The 19,488-nt window shown below is 38.1% G+C and overlaps 1 long non-coding RNA gene across 1 annotated transcript in view; it reads right to left on the minus strand.

Annotated features, from left to right (window-relative positions):
- LOC116408291 overlaps positions 1-19,071 on the minus strand; it is a 45,106-nt gene extending 26,035 nt beyond the window's left edge. The window contains exon 1 of the long non-coding RNA XR_004220849.1: positions 18,972-19,071. This is a non-coding gene — a long non-coding RNA (uncharacterized LOC116408291). The remainder of the gene's footprint in view (positions 1-18,971) is intronic.
- Between the last annotated feature and the right edge of the window lie 417 nt (positions 19,072-19,488).

Raw genomic sequence — 19,488 nt, forward strand, 5'->3', positions numbered from 1 at the left:
AGGTATGGGTCTGCCCTGTTCTTACTGCTTGCCATAAAGAAGACTTATGATCCCAGTGGTGGGAACTACTAAAAGAGAAAATTCATAGAGAGACTGGTGATCCCAGTAGTGTCCAATAAAAGCGCAACAATTTAGGAGTTTTAACTTTCAAAGCAAGCAAGTTGCAGGTCCCTGTTAAAACATATAATGAATCTCTATGTCTTAGAGGCCCATTTATCAATATTCTGATTTTAGTAACTTTGAAACTACAAAAAAAAATTCCACTAAAACCAGGAATGTCTAGTTACGTATTAAAAGATGCAAATTGAGGAAGCTCAAACAAATTAAAACGCAAAACAAAAAGAGTTTTTTTCCGTTTTGTAATACATTTTTGTGTGCCTACAAACAAAAAACCCCAGAAAACCTCTAAAACCACAATAACATAGTTCCAATATGCCTAGCGCGGCTCCCACTGACTTCTACGCAACCTCAACAGCTTAAGTAGCGTATGTTTGTCCTTTTTGTGTGTTTTTTTCACTTAATAAATCACAGATTTTTCACATTTTTGTATAATTAGTATAATCCACTTATTTTTACGATTCGTTGTCCAATATATATTGATAAAGTGTAAGTGCAGTGGCCTCTTGTCTCTGCTTGATGGTAACTAAGCTACATGAATCCATACTGATGCCAAAACAATCCTTCTGGGTTTATTTCATGTTTAAGGGGCTCATTTTTTTTAGCAGTTTTTTTAGCACTAAAACTTACAAAATTCGAATCAAGGTACAAAAACTCAAATATCTGATAATTATTAAGTGCAAAAAACACAAAACCTCGAATGTAGAACTTAGACATCTAAAAGCTTGCCAGTTTATGTAGAAGTTAATTGCAGTCATATGTTTAAGTTTTTTAAGTTTTATTCAAGTTTATTTTATTCAAATGAGTTTTCCATATCAATAATTAAGCAAGCATTAAGTTTTTTTTAGGAAAACACTCTTGATGTCAGGAGCAGCCACAGGTGGGTGGCTGGCAGGTAGGAGCCTATATGCTGTGAAATATGGATATAACGGGTACTGTTGTATATAGGCAGAAGGCATATTGAGATGCAGAGACATTTATTAAGGATTCAGCAAGAAATAAAAGTCCATAAAACAGGCCAGTGGTCAGAGGCAGGCGGCAAAACAATACAAGTCCGTTAAGCAGGCAGAGGGTCAGGACTGGCAGCAGGCAAGGAGGGTCCGAATAACAAGCAGTGGTCTGGGGCAGGCTGAAGACAGAGAGCAGTCAAATAAACAGGCCGAGGTCAAATACCGGGAGATCCAACTGAAGTCAGGGACAGGAGACGAGGAACGGAACCAGGCAGGAGTCAGGCAGGAATGGTCACAGGAACACGGGCAGGTACGGACACAGGAATCACAAAAAGGGCTTAATGAACAAGCAACCAGGGGTTGCTTCTAACTGGTTTATAAAGCCTGATAATTGTCCAATTACAATCACCTGGGCTTACTAAGGGAGGAGGAGGCGACAAGTCTGAACAATGGAGCAAAGAGGGGTGAATATAATGTTTAGGGCTGGATGCCCAAGGTCTCAAGTGGCTCAGCGAGGTAATGCAGAACCTGCCTAAAATAGAGTCCAGAGTTCGAGTACAGGCAGGTCCTGACACTTGAACTCAAAAATTGATAAATCAGCCCATAAATGTTTTTAGCATACATCAAAATTACAGAAAAACCCATCTCCAAAGCATTCTAGACCATCTAAGCCTAGAGGTTCAAGATAAAAGCCCCTTTAAAGCTAAAGTCACTGCACTAGAAGTGTAGTTGCTCTTGTTATTTTATACAATGCCTCAATCAAAGTATTGCATATCCTGCTTGTAAATATCCCTCTGCACATAAGGAATGCTCCTTGCACACAGGAAATGCCCTCACATTGTTTGTAAATTTAAGAAAAATGGAAAATAAAATCTACTTGTTACTATAAGTATGCTAAGTTTATTTTTTAAAGGAATACTGTCATGGGAAATGTGTTTTTTTCAAAACCCATCAGTTAATAGAGCTTCTCCAGCAGAATCCTGCATTGAAATCAAAACACAAACAGATTTTTTTTTTTATATATTTAATTTTGAAATTTCACATGGGGCTAGCCATATACTTCATTTCCCAGGGTGCCACAGCCATGTGACCTGTGCTCTGATAAACTTCAGTCACACTTTACTGCTGCACTGCAAGTTGGAGTGATATCACCCCCCTCCCAGCAGCCGATCAGCAGAACAATGGGAAGGGAGCAAGATAGCAGCACCCAGTAGGTATCAGAATAGCACTCAATAGTAAAAAATCCAAGTCCGGCTTGGGACTCCTCCAGTTACATGGGAGTAGGAGAAACAATAGGTTACCTGAAAGCAGTTCTAATGTGTAGCGCTGGCTCCTTCTGAAAGCTCAGACTCAGGCACAATGCACTGACATGGCGCCTACACACCAGTGAATTATTTGCTATGTAAACAGTTTAATTCAGAAATAAAAAGTACCCCATAAAAATCATGACAGAATGACAGAATCCCTATAAAGACTTGTTAATAATGTTTTTTCATACATTTCTTGGTTCACTAAAGGTATGGGATCCATTATCTAGAAAGCTTTGAAATGGGGGAAGACTATCTCCCATAGAGCAAGTCATTCTAATTTTTAAAAATGATGTTCTTTTTCTCTGTAATAATTAAACCGTACCTTGTACTTGATGGTAACTGAGCTGCATGAATCTATATTGGAGTCAAAACATTCCTATTGGGTTAATTTAGTGTTTAAATGACTTTTAGCAGACGTATGACCCCTTATCTGGAAAACCCCAGGTCACAAGCATTACAAAAAATAGATCTTTTGCCCGTATTTTATTTTGTACCTTTCATGCTGCTCAAACCATCAAGCAAAATAAACTAGGTCAGCATCTGTGGGTTTATCAGTTCTTAAGATTTACTTACTACAATATATCACTGCTTTACGAGGCTTTCTCCATATGCCTAATAAAATCATTTAATCCCTGATCGAGCAAGTACAAATACACCCCATAAACCGATGAATTAGCTCCAGTTTTACTTTAAAAATATTCTTAATTAAAATGCTTTTTTTTTTAAAAAAAAGTTTTATAATACTCCTGGCACATAAGTAAGTGATCTGTAAAGACAGGAATGTGTAAAAAGTCCAAAAGCAAAATAGCACAGACCATCTCCCTGGATTTCAAATGGAAAAAGTGACTTAAACTCATATTACGTATCACAGATGGCTATGAAACAGGAAATAGGAATCGCAAATTGGCAAATGAGACCAGTATTCATAATTATTAACACACAACATCTGTCCTTTTCAGACTATTTTTAGGCATTTTACAGTAGGTCGATAGGTGCATTAATCACATTCATTTTATATGTATAGAACTATACAGCTTATAATCATCCCCTGCTCTTCTCAGAATAACAGAAAATGCACCGTGTGCAGAAAAATGTCTCCCTGTCAATTGTCCCTGTCTTTTAGAAGGAAGTGTCTGCTGGGCTTCAGCATTAAATGTCTATAGTGGCTCCATGGAGTTACCGGAAGTCCCCACTCAGTAACCTATACCCTGCGGGAGGGAGGCACTCCCATTAGCCCAGGAGCAGTTTCGCCGCTACTAGTTCCCTAGTGTTTGAAAGTCTCTTCTATGGACTCCATCTTAGCAGGGAGGTGGCAATTAAACTATTTAAAGTGATACTGACATGAAAAAACAACTTTTTAAAATATAAATCTACATAAAAAGTTACCGATAGTGATCCTTTATCACTGATAGGGCTGCTTTTGTAAGTAATTGTTACTTGAAGTCCCTAAATCTGACTGTTTTGCCAACCTGACTGTCCCTTCTCAGCCTGACAGTTATAGCTTCTAATGCTAAGGGCCTCCTGCTGCACAAATATGGCCGCCCCCTCATAGAGGAACATGGGGGATCAGATAGGGAATGTAAAAGCTTATTATAAATAGCATGCACAGACAATGTTATGACAGATGTAAAAATGGTTTCATTTCTGGTGTCAGTATTACTTTAAGTTTATTCCTAAAAATTAGGAATGCATCAAATCCACTTTTTTTGCATTCGGGACGAACCTGAATCCCTCGTAAAGGATTTGGCCGAATACTTAACCAAATCTGAATTTACACAAGTAAATTAGGATATGGAAGGGTTAAAGATTTGCCTGTGGCGGAAAATTTTCAACTTCCGTGTTTATGTGACAACATGTCACGTGATTTAATGATTCGGATTCGGTTCAGCCAGGAGCATGGATTTGGCCGAATCCTGCTGAAAAAGCCTGAATCTTGGCTGAATCTCAAAATGAATCATGGATTTGGTGCATCCCTATTAAAAATGCTAGCAATGGGGGGGGGGGGGATTTGATTAAGAAAAAAAATTACAATTTACTGCATGACTGTTTTTTGCAGTCATGTTACAAACAAGAACAAAAACTGATATATATCGGCCTTCTGGTGCTGAGCTAAACTAAATTGAGTTTAGTTGCACGATAGCCGCATTTCGCAATTTTTTTTCACCGTTTCATGATTTTTTTCACAGTTTCGTGAATTTTTCCTCAGGGTTGAACAGGACAGATTCGCTCATCACTAATTATATTGTCCCAAAAAAACAAAAGGGTTAGTTTGGTACACAACAAATCTATGGATCAGGGCTGGAACTAGGGGGAGGCAGAAGAGGCACGTGCCTAAGGCGCAATGGTGAGGGGGTGCAAGACACGTACCTCTTCTTTTGCCTACCTCTAGTTCCGTGCCATTTTTCCCCTTACGGTGGGCTGCCTCCCTCCCCTATCTTCAACGCCACCAGCAACCTGGCAGTGCTCCTCGCCATCCCCCTGTGTGCGCACCCCTGTGCGTTCATTCGCACTTTCACACACATGGGGGGGGCAGGGATAGGAGGCTGACTGGGTTGCCTAGGGTGCCCGGCCGGCTTGGCCTGGCGCTGCTATGAATATCATTAACATTCTAATACTTATATAATTGTCATTAATATACATCATCAGCTGAACCTATTATTTACATAAATGTTGCAGCGTCCAACTCCCAAACCAAAATTGGAATCTAACATTGTATTTAAAGTTTCATATACAAAAAAAAAAACAGCCCATGTTGTGGGTTTATGGCTTATGACAGTCATTTTCTTGTTTATGATGTGATAAATTGCTGTGCTTATATAATTATTCTCAGAAGGCTCTGTATTGTGTTTGGCTTAAATTGCTTTATGTTATGCTATTATTAAAGGAAGGTGTGGCACATATTTTATGGGTGTGGCTAGGGTGGAGAGCCTCAGTCAATTTAAACTCAAAAAAATTTGTCTGACCAGGATAGTAATTATTGTTTTTCTGCATACTGACAGTGTCTAACGCTGCTAATTTATGAGTTTAAGTGCTGTTACTTTTCTTTGAAGATAAAAGGAAATAGTTGACTGTGCTTGGAGCTCTAGGGGGTGTTTTTGCCAGTCTGAATGGTAATTTAAATTGGCAACATGTAGTTTTTGGATTCCAGGTCTGATATAGGACAGGTGGGTTATGGAGCCTTAACATTTTTCCTAAAAACAATGAAAGCTATTTATTGTTACTGTACTTTTGATCAGGGGATCAAAGAGAAATATATTACAGCAGAGTGAAGTTTTACGGAACCCAACATCACACTGTATGATATTGGATTTATTTGTATCTAAAACATAAGAGGGGGGGTTTACTCGGATTTCTTTGTGTTTTTTGTGCCAAAATATGATTTTGTCACAGAAAAAGGCAATTTTTTTGTAATTTAATATGCGAAAAAACCGTGACAAATCCAAAAGTCAGTAGCAGATGTCCCTTTTACAAATGGAAGATCTTTCTTGGCTTTGTGGTTTTAGAGGTTTTTGGGTTTTTTTTTACACTGTCATTTATGTAATGAAAAAGTCACAGTTTTTGTTTGAAAATACAAGTATTTTTATCGTTCACACTTTTTCAATATGGATTTTTTAATAAATGACTGACGTTTGTGGAAATGAGTTTAGTTATGGTTTCAAAAAACTCTAATATCACGAAAATCAGAATGTTAATAAACCTGCCCTCATAGGTGTTGTGTGTTCTTGGCAGAGAAAAGCCCAAGTATAAATAGTGACTGGCCCTGCAGAACACCTACAAGTTGGGCTATTTTCATATATTCTTGTATGTTTTCTTTCCTTCTACATAACGTTTGGCATAAAACAAGGCTAGTAATAATTGACTGAATCTGCCTATTGATCAAAGCTCAGATATAAATAGCAACCTTATTGGGCACAGAAATAATATATAGATTAAATAGATTAAACATTATACCATCTACTAAGGGCAATGGCACAATGAGTCATGGGAAAATGGGAAAGGAGGCAATTTGCTGCAATTAAGCTAGATTGCCACAAGTTATATGTTTTACTCGTGGCAATCCTAAAGTTATGCAATCGCTTTACTATTTGTTTGTTCGGGGGCTCACAGTCCTTCCCACTGCAAATATATGAAAGAAGCTAATCTATACTTCAATTAGTTCTTATCTCACCAAATTAGGTTGTAGGTTCAGGTGCTTATGCCCCGAACCCTTCGCTTATTAGTTTTTTCGTTCTTCATTCTGAAGAATATAAAACCATGTGTAAATGCAAAATTCAGGATGTTCACTCACTGCTTCCTTCTAACGGCCCGGGTGCCATGCCCCAGACCCGCAGCATAGGGAGATTCAATTTCAATAGCCAGCACAAAACAGCATGCACTCGGACTCCAGGACAGCGGGTAAAATTTAAAAAATGCTTTATTAGTGGGTTTATTAGTGGGTTTATTAGTACGTTTCGTGTGACTGCATACGTATTCAAGTTATGCAATGGCAAAGCATTTTTGGCAGATTTATTGCCTATGCTAGTACAGATTTACCAATCTTGCTCTAATAGTACATGGGTATGAAAATTATGTTGTATTGCATAGAAACATCCCAGCTTCTGGCTTCTTATTTAAATAACTAATGGGTCAGTTTGTTGGTGTTCTCTTGGCCCTGGAGTGTGATTCCAAGTAGAGGGGCACCCTGGTGCTGTTTTGTCAGCCTGATGCGTCCCTAATGTGCATGTCCTGAACTAGGTTTGTACCCAGCTACACTCTAATCATCTATTCATGAGATAATGGGAGTAAAGGTGGCTATATATATATACACAGGCAGATTTCAGCTGCCGATTCGGATCCTTCTGACCAATTTGGCAGCTTATCTGCCCATGTATGGGCACCCCAAAGGGTCTACTAACCTATTAGGAGGATCTTGATCGGCAGGTTTGAATTTTTGTCAGATTGGGCACTGCATCGGCCAATTGATGCAGTCCTTGGTCCAACGCTTCCCATGCTTGTTATTTTAGTTTTGATAAATAATTGGCTCAAGGAGAGAGGCTATAAGGATTAATTAGTCAAAAGGTCAGAAAATTAACTTTGAAAACTAGACATCAAATTTACTGAGAAATAAATCAAATAAAGAAGGGAAAAACAAGAGATAGTCTTTTCTACTACATAACTACATATAATGCAGCAGCTAAGGACAAGATTGGGATATTTTAAGATGCAATGAGGAACTCCAAAGGATCCTCCCTCCACAACCTAAACTAGTTTTTAGATCGAACAACAAAAATCGTTACTAAAAACCATCTACTCACATCTAGGATTAGATTAAAAAAGCCAGACACAATGTGGGCAGGATTATATGAATAATACAGAAAAAGCGTTGAAAAAACGGGCCTCATTTGCAATGTCCCATGCAGTGTGCAAAGTGCAAAAAAGGCCCAAATTAAATACTGTATATGTTCCTAATAATATTCATGACTATATTAAAGCTAAGGGTAACATACCGTATATACTCGAGTATAAGCCGATCCAAATATAAATCGAGGTACCTAATTTTACCTAAGAAAACTGGAAAAACGTATTGACTCGAGTATAAGCCTAGGGTGGGAAATGCAGCAGCTACTGCTAAGTTTCAATAATCAAAATAAAAACCAGTAAATTACATAAATTGAGGCATCAGTGGGGTATATGTTTTTCAATATTTATTTAAAAGAAAAACAGTAAACTAGCTCTGTAAGTGGAGAAGAGGGTCAACAAAAACAATATGAGTACTACCCCACGCTCATCGCACATTGGCAAACTGGCAGCAGACCCAGTCCCGGAGGGATGTAAGGGGAAATAAGTATTGCTAGTGGGAGCCTAGGCCAGGGCACTGGAGGGTCTGGTTGCAGGTGGCCTAATTTGCACACAAAGGACATAGGGTGCTAGTCTGCAGGGACCCATGGCAAGTATAAGCCGAGGGGGACTTTTTCAGCACATCCTACTTTCATGCTCAACAGAGTTATCAGCAGAGTCTGACCCACACCCAAACCCAAAATAGTAGCCAAAATTTCAACCCAAACCCGCCCGACACATATACATATATAACTTTGAAAGACTGTTGTGGCTGAAATTTTGCTGAGATATATACACTTTTTAAATAATTTCCAACTGAGAACTAATGAACTATTGGGCACTAGTTTCTTGCCGTTTTCACTGAAATTTGTTTTTATAGATAACCTAGACAACCAGTTATTTTTCAAGATTATACTTGGTTTTAATAAACCGATTTAAAAAGAAAGAGATTGTGAGATTTCTAAACTATAAAACTCACAATCTTTTTTCCACTGGCGATTGTATCACTAAATCATTTGGTGGTTTCACAAAACCTAACCTATTAAATTCCCTCAACAGAAGAATTGTGTTACACAAAGGAAAATTGGTTCGCATTGTGCATATTTTTCCTGTTAACAGCTTTATTACATTCCCCCCACTAGTATGGTATGGAGAACAGGGCCAGATTAAATGCCTTCAGGACCTGGCAAGTCACTGATTTCTATTTCCTTTGATAATTATTCTAATTATAGTATGCACATTGGAAACCAGTTCTCTGTAATTTTAATTCTCTGGTTTATACACCTATGCTCTTGCCCATATAGTCATTTACAGCTGTTTAACTGGTATTGTGCTTTGATGGTACTATGGAGGTACACTACTGCATTGTGTTTAATGGCACACTGGTGGGGGGTTTGATGTAATAAAAATCATAAGGTTTATACCGGGTCCAATAACAATTGAGATGTTTGCTTTCAAGCAAGGCAGCAACAGTTTGCTAGCGGTTACTAGAACTGATCCTATTACTCCAGTAAAGTGTCAGTAAGTTGCACTAAAACAGCTACAGGACTAAAGGCTGGTCGTCCCTATGACTCTATTAAAATTGTTTTGTCAAGATTGCTATATTTTGGAGCGAAGGTTCTAAATTGGGTGTGGTACTATGCTTTTCTATTTAACACATTTACCAGCACTGGGGCAAGTTGCTTCATTAGTTTAGACAGTGCTTCTCTATGGTTCTTATATACACTGCTCAAAAAATAAAGGGAACACAAAAATAAGACATCCTAGATCCATATGAATGAAATATTCTCTTCGTTCTTTACATAGTTGAATGTGCTGACAACAAAATGGAGGTCTGGATTTGGAGTCACACTCAAAATTAAAGTGGAAAAAAACACTACAGGCTGATCCAACTTTGATGTAATGTCCTTAAAACAAGTCAACATGAGGTTCAGTGGTGTGTGTGTGGCCTCCATGTGCCTGTATGTGTATCCACCAACTCCTGGACAGTCTGTGGTGCAACGTGGTGTTGGTGGATGGAGCGAGACATGATGTCCCAGATGTGCTCAGTTGGATCCAGGTCTGGGGCACTGGCGGGCCAGTCCATAGCATCAATGCCTTTATCTTGCAGGAACTGCTGACACACTCCAGCCACATGAGGTCTAGTATTGTCTTGCATTAGGAGGAACCCAGGGCCAACCGCACCAGCATATGGTCACACAAGGGGTCTGAGGATCTCATCTCGGTACCTAATGGCAGGCAGGCTACCTCTGGCGAGCACATGGAGGGCTGTGTGGCCCCCCAAAGAAATGCCACCCCACACCATTACTGACCTACTGCCAAACCGGTCATGCTGGAGGATGTTGCAGGCAGCAGAATGTTCTCCACGGCGTCTCCAGACTCTGTCACTTCTGTCACATGTGCTCAGTGTGAACCTGCTTTCATTTGTGAAGAGCACAGGGCGCCAGTGGCGAATTTGCCAATCTTGGTGTTCTCTGGCAAATGCCAAACGTCCTGCACTGTGTATATATAACAACTAAAATCTATTGCAAACCGACAGATAATAAGGTTGCGCTGAACTATAACAGTCACCTTCCTAGACATCTAATTGACTCTTTACCTAAATCGCATGGTCTACAAATTTGAAGGATAACTAAGGATGCAGATATTAGAGAAAGAGAATTAACCTCCCATAAAAAATGTCAGGTAGCTAAGGTTGATAAAGCACAAACACAAGAGAAAATGTTAACTAACAATATTTATTTTGTCAGCACCTATAATCACACGTCTAAAGCAGTAGGGCAAGTCATCAAATTCAAATGGAATATGCTTTCAACAGACCAAAAAATTGGGAACTGGTTGAAGAGTCTCCTTGCTTCAGCTATCGTAGGGGTAGAACCCTGAGTGACATCATAGGTCCAGATCCTGTGAGTAAATACAACCAAACCAAACAGACATGGCTAACCCCCAAATCCGGTGTCTTTAAATGTAACGGCTGCATTAATTGTAAAAACCTCCGAGACACTATTATTCAACCTCATACTGGAAAGACTTTTCAAATGAAACAGCATCTAACTTGTGCCACAGAAGGAGTAACATACCTTATACAATTTGAATGTGGATTAAATTATTTCAGAAAAACTGAAGGGATATTTAGAGTCAGAATGACACAGAATAAATCTCAGATTAAACAGGCACTGGGATCTGGATCAGCACAATTGTCTATTGCTAAACTTACTTAGAGAAAAGACACACTTAAGCTTCCATTAAATGTATGCCACTAGAGCAGATTATACAAAATCCACGGGGAGGAGATAAAAATTTAAAGATATTGGATCCACAAGATGGCCTGCGTGGCCCCTCAGGGCCTAAATACGTATTTTTCTTTAACATGTTTTCTAAGATATTTGGTAGGAAATCTTGTTTTTATTCAACCAAACTTGCTCCCAAGTCAGGAATTTAACAATAACTACTCGGTCTGGGGGCAATGAGAGCAACATCCAAGGGGTTGGGGAGCAACATGTTGCCCCCTGAGCCACTGGTTGGGGATCACTGGTCTAGACATACAGAGGTGAAAAACAATGTTAAAAACACATTGATTTTGATGTGAAAATAATCGGCACAAGTACAGTGTATTTAAAGGGAGCTATGGAAATACACTGCATTAAAGATTCATTTCTGTATATATTTAATAGAAACACAGGCCATTATCTGCAATCTTACACCAAGCATTCAATCCTATTCCACACCCAAAGATATGAAATAGAGTTATTTATGGCATGACATTTGCATTTGATTCTAGATTTCTATATATACTGAGCTATATATATGGTTTACATTTTCATAATTTCTTGGAAACTCTCCAAATACTTCTATTTTTTATTCTTTTTACTTTTGTTCCGAAAAATATCAGATATTTTGTCAGTTGTCATGTCAGTTTGAATTTACAAGATGTCCTCTTAGAGGTTTCTCAGTGCTCTAGGCCAGTAAGATAATGTCAATTTCTGCTACAATTTGGTTCTTAGTGTAAAAATGTAATGGAAGAATTTAATCCCATGATGTCAAGATGAACACACGGCTAATGTACTTACTTGTGAGTATATTTCACACTATTTGCATCATGTATAAAGAGGCAATGCTTCTGTATGCCTGTTCTTATAAGAAGTAGACTTTTTTGTGATTTTGAATTCCATAAGATCAATGCAAAGCACAGTTTGGACGGTATGTGATACAAGAAGTAAAAATAATAAAAAATCTAATTTTTTCAATTTAATTATGTTTATTACATTATGAATTTTAATTATACATTGTGCATTTCAAATACCTGCTTGAATGTCACATTTGGGGAAGAATATGCACAATGTACACAATAAAATGTCATAATGAAAATCTATTTTTTTTCTGTATGCCCCAAAATGTATGATAATATGGGGCCGATTCACTAAAGTGCGATAAAACATGCGCTATTTATAGCACGCGGTAAAAATTTTATCGCGTCCTAATTTCCGCGACTTTTCGAACGATTCACTATAAGCATACTTGCGCTATTTTACGCGCAGTATTTCATGCAATATTTTTGTCGCGATAAATAGCGTTCGCGGTATTTTTCGCATGCACGCTATTTATTGCATGCGCTAATTGTCACGACATTACGCACGCGACAATCGGCAGCATAAAACTGGCAACATTTTGCCCTGGGAGAGCACAGAGTGTTAGAGAGGTGCTGTATAAAACCCCAAAAAACAATAAAAATATAAGTAAGAAAAAAAAGAAGTGCTAGAGTTATCACACTCGGCAGAAAATACGCTACGTACTAATTTTGAAAGATCCCCGAAACGGCAAAAATGTTGTGCGGGCAAAAAAATTGTTGCCCGCGACTATTATTTTTTGAAGCCTGTGTCGATTTTTGGACGTGTGGGGAATTTTCGTGTGGCAAATTTTTTAATGTGTTTTGTCATTGGTGAATTGTTTTGCAAAACGCATGAAAAAATTGGCTTCGGAAAAATTCGCCGCACGTCCAAAAATTTGCTGCGAATCCATGCCTGGCGAAACATTTCATCACTTATAGCCGCATATAAATAGTCGTGCAAATGAACGCACACCATACACGCCAATACTTTCGACTTTTTCGTAGCTGTTACGACTTGCGCAAATTGTCGCAACTTTTTCGTAGCCGTCACTAGAAAATCGGACAATTCGCGCAAGTCGTAACAGCTACGAAAAAGTCGCGACAATTCACAAAAAAGTTGCAACGGTGATGAAACAAATACGAAAAAGTCACGAAATATTCGTTTCCAATCCGATTTTTTCCCATTCGGATTTGTGGATTAGTAAATCAGCCCCTAAGTGTCTGTCCACTCCCAGAGAAAGGAAAACGGAAGAGTAAGGAAGATCAAGATGACAAGCATCTACAGAAATACCCTGGGCTGGTGAAGCTTTTTGCTAATAGGACCAGTTAACCTTTGCCCCCCTCCCCAGTGATTTTGAAGTTAGTTCTCCTTTAAAGTCAATTTTTTTATTTTTTTGATTTTCATAATTAACTGCTAGGTGTCTTCCCCAACACATGTACTCACACCTGTACATTGGATTCACTAAGATTTTGGCATGGGCCTACAAACAAATGGGTAATGTTTTTCATATAATCAGCCAAGTTCAAAGACTGATATTACTGTACAAGGCCCCAATCATTGTTCAACATAAACATTTTTTTTGCAGTCTACAAGTGCTAAAAGCATATATAATATGTATTGCGCATTAATAAGATACTGTCTCCTAATAATATACTGTTTCCTAATTAATAAAAAGGTTTGTCCGAATCATTCATCACTGCTTGCTATTTGGAGGAGTGTTGTTAGAGCTCAGAGCAACTACTCAGCTTTAACACCCCATTGGGCAGCAGTCAAACACAGTTTGAAGAACTGAGGCATTCATCAGCTATGATATATACATGACATTGATAAACACTTCCTTGACTTCCCTGATTAGTAGGATTAGTAATTATGCTGAAATTGGAACTGCTGGGAATTCTTCAGTTCAAATTTCATCAAATCTGCCCCTAAGGTGCATTCTTAATTACACACCCAAAAATTTGTAAAAATGGATTGAAAATGAACTGCATATTTATGGAGCTGCTGAGTTTAAAAGATCAACACCTAAAATCTCCAGTTTGCCTATTTATACAAGTGTTTGCCAGAATTGCACCAAAGTTTATGCAGTTATGCTGCAACTGAGTCTGCTGAATGCAGCAAGAACAAAGTAAAAAGAAAAGGCAGAGAGTAAAAAGACCAATGTTACCATTTACACATCTATATTACACTAGCTCTAACCCATGGCTATACCACTGATACACAGCTTTGGATTAAAATTATGAAAATGCCTGGAATGACAAAAGAACTGCGAAGTAAAGCTGGAGAACCACTGTGCTTTTTCAACACAAAACCATCCATACACTTGGTCAGTTTCACCTTTTGTGTGCTTACTCTACAAACAATGGGCCAGATTTAATTTATTGAGAAAAAGTTATCTCATGGATTTATCAAGTAAAAACTTATAAACAAGATTCAATTCTGTTCCAGTTTTTTTCCCATAGACCTCAATAGAGTTGTCCTGTGATAAACTATGAGATACGTTTTTCTGAACTGAATCTCAAATTGAATCTTGCCAGTAGGTTTTCATGTGACAAACCTTTTTCTCCCTGAATCCAATCTGGCCCAATGTGTGGAATGAATTGTTATTTTAACATATAGAACTTGCATAAATACGACTTATGGGGTTGATTCACTAAAGTGCGATAAAAATTGCGATATTTATAGCATAGATATTTATACCGCTTCTTCTTTTTTGCGGCTTAACACACGATTCACTAAAAGGATACTTGCGTTAATTTAGACACGATGTTGTTCGCGTTATTTAAGTTGTGATGAGCGTTTTTCTCGTGTAATTTTCCACGTGTGCGTTAATTCCTGCTGCACACGATATATTTCGCCGCTTGCTATATTAGTGCACGATTTAACGCACGTAACCATTACGTTCGTAAAACTACTTTAATGAAAATGACCATTTCCCTGCAAACTGGAGGCTGCATCACTCTAGGGCCAACACAGACTTGAAAAAATCCCACTGCAAAGTCCATATTGTGTTGCCAAGAGCTCACCAACCACAATTTTCTTTAAGTACCGCCTGCCCCAAGTAGGTGTTAATATTCACACGGACTAATGTGATATTTAGCACGTTTAATGCTTCATACGTGTTTGTGAATCATGCGTTAGTATTATTTCTACGAGCGATTTAACGCATGCAAAATTACTTTGACAAATCGGTCGTTATTTATCGCGTCAATTTGAACACAAAAAAATGTGCGATAACGTTTATCGACCTTTAGTGAATCAACCCCTATAGGTCTTACATGAATAAATGTGCACACAGAAAGGATCATATCTCTTCTATATCTTGTTCTGCCCCTTTTCTGTATTGCCCTCACTGCCCTATCCTTGTATCTATTCCTAGACAGGTTCTTGGACTCTTATTTTCTTATCCAAAAAAAACTTTCTAACCTAACTGTAACATCTCTTTAAACTTTGCACAAGTCTATTCTCTAACATAAGTCTCTTCTCTAACATAAGTCTCTTCTCTAACATAAGTCTATTCTCTAACATAAGTCTCTTCTCTAACATAAGTCTCTTCTCTAACATAAGTCTCTTCTCTAACATAAGTCTCTTCTCTAACATAAGTCTCTTCTATAACCTTTCATTCCCATTTCTTTTATAGAATATTCTACAGGCCCCACCCAAATGATTCCTTCCCCAGTCCCCACAATTCTGCACATAAATCCTCTCTCTCTGCTCCTCTCATATGCTAGTTTCTACAACATACTACTACATATGCTGCTACTCCTAAACATATTTATTTTCCAGACCTACAGATAACCCTCTTTACCATATCTCACAAATATGCTGCTCTCCTCACTATGACATATAACTCCTATTTTCTCACCTCCAAATACATCTTTATCCAGAACTACATGCAAATCCCCTCTACACCCTCACACCTTCTTCTCTACATCCCACTCCCAATCCCAACCCCTTAAACGCCCAAATCTCTCTCTTTAATTCAATCCTAAATAAAACTCCAGTCTATACTTATACACATATATCCATTACAGTCCTGCATAAAACACTAGTCTCCATTTCACATGCTTCTGCCTTAATCCCACTCCTACATATTACTGCACTCTTCACCTCTCACAAACCTGTCTTCATTATAATATTACATATAACTCTTACCTCCATCCTTCACATAACCCTTCTCCCTCCTACATATACTATAGCTTCTTTCTCATCCCTTTACATATATGTTTTTAAGTTTCTCATCCCCCACCTCTACATGTGGACCTTTTTTACAGTTATACTCCTTTATCCCCATCATACATATTTCTCTTCTCTCCACATCACAAATTGTCTCCTCTTGTTGCCCTTTGTACATATGACCCCACCGTCTGCCTATTCAGCCTACTCTATATACTATATTGCTCTCTGCATCCCTCCTAAACCTCCCTTCTACTAATTCATATACATATCTATTTCTCATCCTTTCAAAACTTTCTACATCACACAGTCTAGCGAATATAAAACATTTGAAGTTCAAAACTTGCCTGAATTATTATAGAAGAAATATTTAAACAAAATGTTGGTGAATAATCAAAGCCCTAGAAGTGTTGCAATAAGTTGTATATTTTCCTTATCTAACACAAAATGAGGAACATATACAAAAAAAAACATACACTGCAAAAAATGTAAAATTGTTATTTATGTTGAAAAGCAAGCTGTTAGAAGGAAGAATTTAGGTAGTGTGTTTTCTAAGCACTATGTCTTTGAATACAAGCTCTCATGCATGCCACATCTAGTCCAAGCACAGCTTGCTTTGTACATCAGAAATACTGACTTGATAAGATCACTTTTACTCTATGTAAAGTGACACATCACTGAACAGAGAAGTTGCTAAGGGCCTAGGGCGTGGCAGAGTGCAATCAATCACTGACAAAACAGAAAGAATAGAAGTGACACTGACAGTTTCTAAAGTTAAGATGGTGTAACTTATAACCCAGCATTCTTATACTAGAGTTCGAAAATATATACAAAGCATAGACATGCTCTTCTAAAATGCTCCTTATTTGCTAATCCGTGATTACAGAGTAGCTTGAGGAGTGGGCTAACAGGCTGTTTGAGTAAAATGTAGAACCAACATAATTTGTCTGTAATTTAACACCAGGAGAAGTTATGGTATATGAGACTTTCTGATTATTAATAAGCCTCCATTAGAAAGAGTGTTAGCTGGTCCTCACTAATGAATGTTTTGTGCTGGACATTAACTTTGCTTGCAGCTCTCGCAGTCTCACAATTTATATTTAAATATTGCCAACCTCTCCCTTTATTAATGCACAGGAAATCAGAATCCCATCAGCCATCCCATGCTCTGTGCCTCAAGCCGTCCCTCCAAGTCTGATTGGCCAGTAGTGCAGCAGCTAGTGGCTGTATGGTCAAACGTTTGAAGGAGATATTCATCAAAGGAACAATTCTGTGGTCAGTGATATCTTAAGACAAATCTGAAGCTTTTGCTGGTATATTTTTTGTGGTTTTGCATGTATTTATCATTTTTTTCTGCAGAACCACAGTTTGGATATAAACTATGACCATGTTGTTAGTGTCAAAGCAACCAGGTGGTGGTTTAAATGTCAATCTGGAAGATGTATAGGTGTAGCAGAAACCTCATAATTCAAAAACCCACTATCTTACTTATATGTGTAACTATATATAGCCATATATATCTCATTGGTAAGGCAACATCTTGTGTTGCTAAATGTCCCCTGTTTGTTCGATTAGTTGTATTTGGATATTGGCATCTTTTGCTCACTTCTGGTATCTTACCCTCTGCCGGTACTATTTCTTGGATTTTCTTTTCTTGTGTTCACCCTGGATTCCTAATGCAGTTCGATTGAAAACTGCTTCTTTAACAACGTTATGCTCCTCCTTGTCTCCTAATTTGTGACATTTATATAGCAACATGGGCTTTCATTATATTAACTACACTAGACCAGTATTGTTACAATATATTTATAACTACACTAGACCAGTATTGTTACAATATATTTATAAGGCTGTTACACAGCCCTGTAACACGGGTTAAAAAAACTCACAAGTTGCTAGGGGTTACCGGACCAGGGCACAATTTAGTTTTTAGTGAGGTTGATCTCTGGGAAATTATTATCTTGGTATCTGCTTGCATAGAGAAGACTATTTCTTGGTAGTCATGTTACTTGATCTATTTACTCCTTGTAAAAACATGTTTTATTACTGAGATTCTTAGTTCATGACAAAACCTGACAGCAAGGATGACAGAACAGAATGAAGTTAAAGTCTGAGAGAATGAATTGGTCAATGACAATTTATTGGATTCTGACAGAAGTCTAAACACCAGTGTGACCCATAACTAGGTTTGCTGTGTTTTATTCTCAGACATTGTCCAAATATACAAAGAAACTAATTCACAAATGTGAAATCCACATGAGTTGTACCATTCTAAGCATCAAGTGCACACAAAACATGTCTCATAGACTTCAGAAGAGAAAACACCCACACACGTGTCCCACTAGGCTGATGGACTGACAGATCTTTACTCTCTATGTTGAAGGTAGGTGGTATTTCATCACCCCATCCCATAGAATAGAAGCCCACACAATAGCAACACTGATATGTGCACAGGAGAATTTGCCTTAGGGGGTATGCTTCAATTCCTGGATCTTAATAGCATGAGGAAAAGTCTGAGAAATCTGCTAAATAGTCCTAAGGCATCTTAATAGGACATGAGAAAAAGTCTGAGAAATCTGCTACATTGTCCTAAGGCCAGTGGCTTAGGTCTTCTTGATCATGTCCCAATTTGTTGGATAGCCCCCGATCCCTCAATATGTTGGATAGTCCCCTAGCAGAAAGGCATAATCTGGACCATGGCCAGCTAAACAAAGCAATACGTGGATTGAGCCACAGCAGGGAAAGTTCCACAAGTTTTTCTAATTGCCAATACAGAACGATATCATGAAACCACGCCCGCATGGGGTTCTTATTCTGCAGGAAAAGGTACCTGGTTTGGGCATCTAATTTAACAAAGTAGAAGTTGGTCATTGTTGCGTAAAGTAAAAGAAAAGATGCTGTTGTGCTGATATTATAAACAACTACACCTCTTCCTGCTATTAAGAGATGTGAAAACCATGCGCTTCAGGGCACATCTGAACTTATAAGCCACCCACCTCATTTAGATACTGGGTGTGAATATCAACAAAGCTTTTGCTTTTCACGCACACTACACAGGTGTGTTGGCTTCAAAGCAGTGATGGGAGCCAGAGTGTTTTCAATCTCTGAAAAATAAAGAGAAAACAGAAGGGTTGAACCAAAACCTCTAAACGTGTGCAAAACAAATACCTACAGCTACAGAATATGTTACATACACACAATGGGCAATATAAATACTTACTGTGCAATTGATATTTATATAAATCACATATAATACATGCACAGGTTTGGGACCTGTTAGCCAGAATGCTTGGGACCTGGGGTTTTCCGGATAAGGGGTCTTTCCATAATCTGGATCACCATACTATAAGTTAACTAATGATTTAAACATAAAATAATAGGATTATTTTGACTCCAATAAGGATTAATTATGTCTTATTTTATAATTACAGTGAAACATTAAATATGTTTTAAAATTTTGAATTATTTGAATAAAATGGAATCTATGGGGAACGGCCTTCCTGTAATTTGGAA

This window comes from Xenopus tropicalis, chromosome 1 (genome assembly GCF_000004195.4).
Source record: "Xenopus tropicalis strain Nigerian chromosome 1, UCB_Xtro_10.0, whole genome shotgun sequence".
Classification (NCBI taxonomy): domain Eukaryota; kingdom Metazoa; phylum Chordata; class Amphibia; order Anura; family Pipidae; genus Xenopus; species Xenopus tropicalis.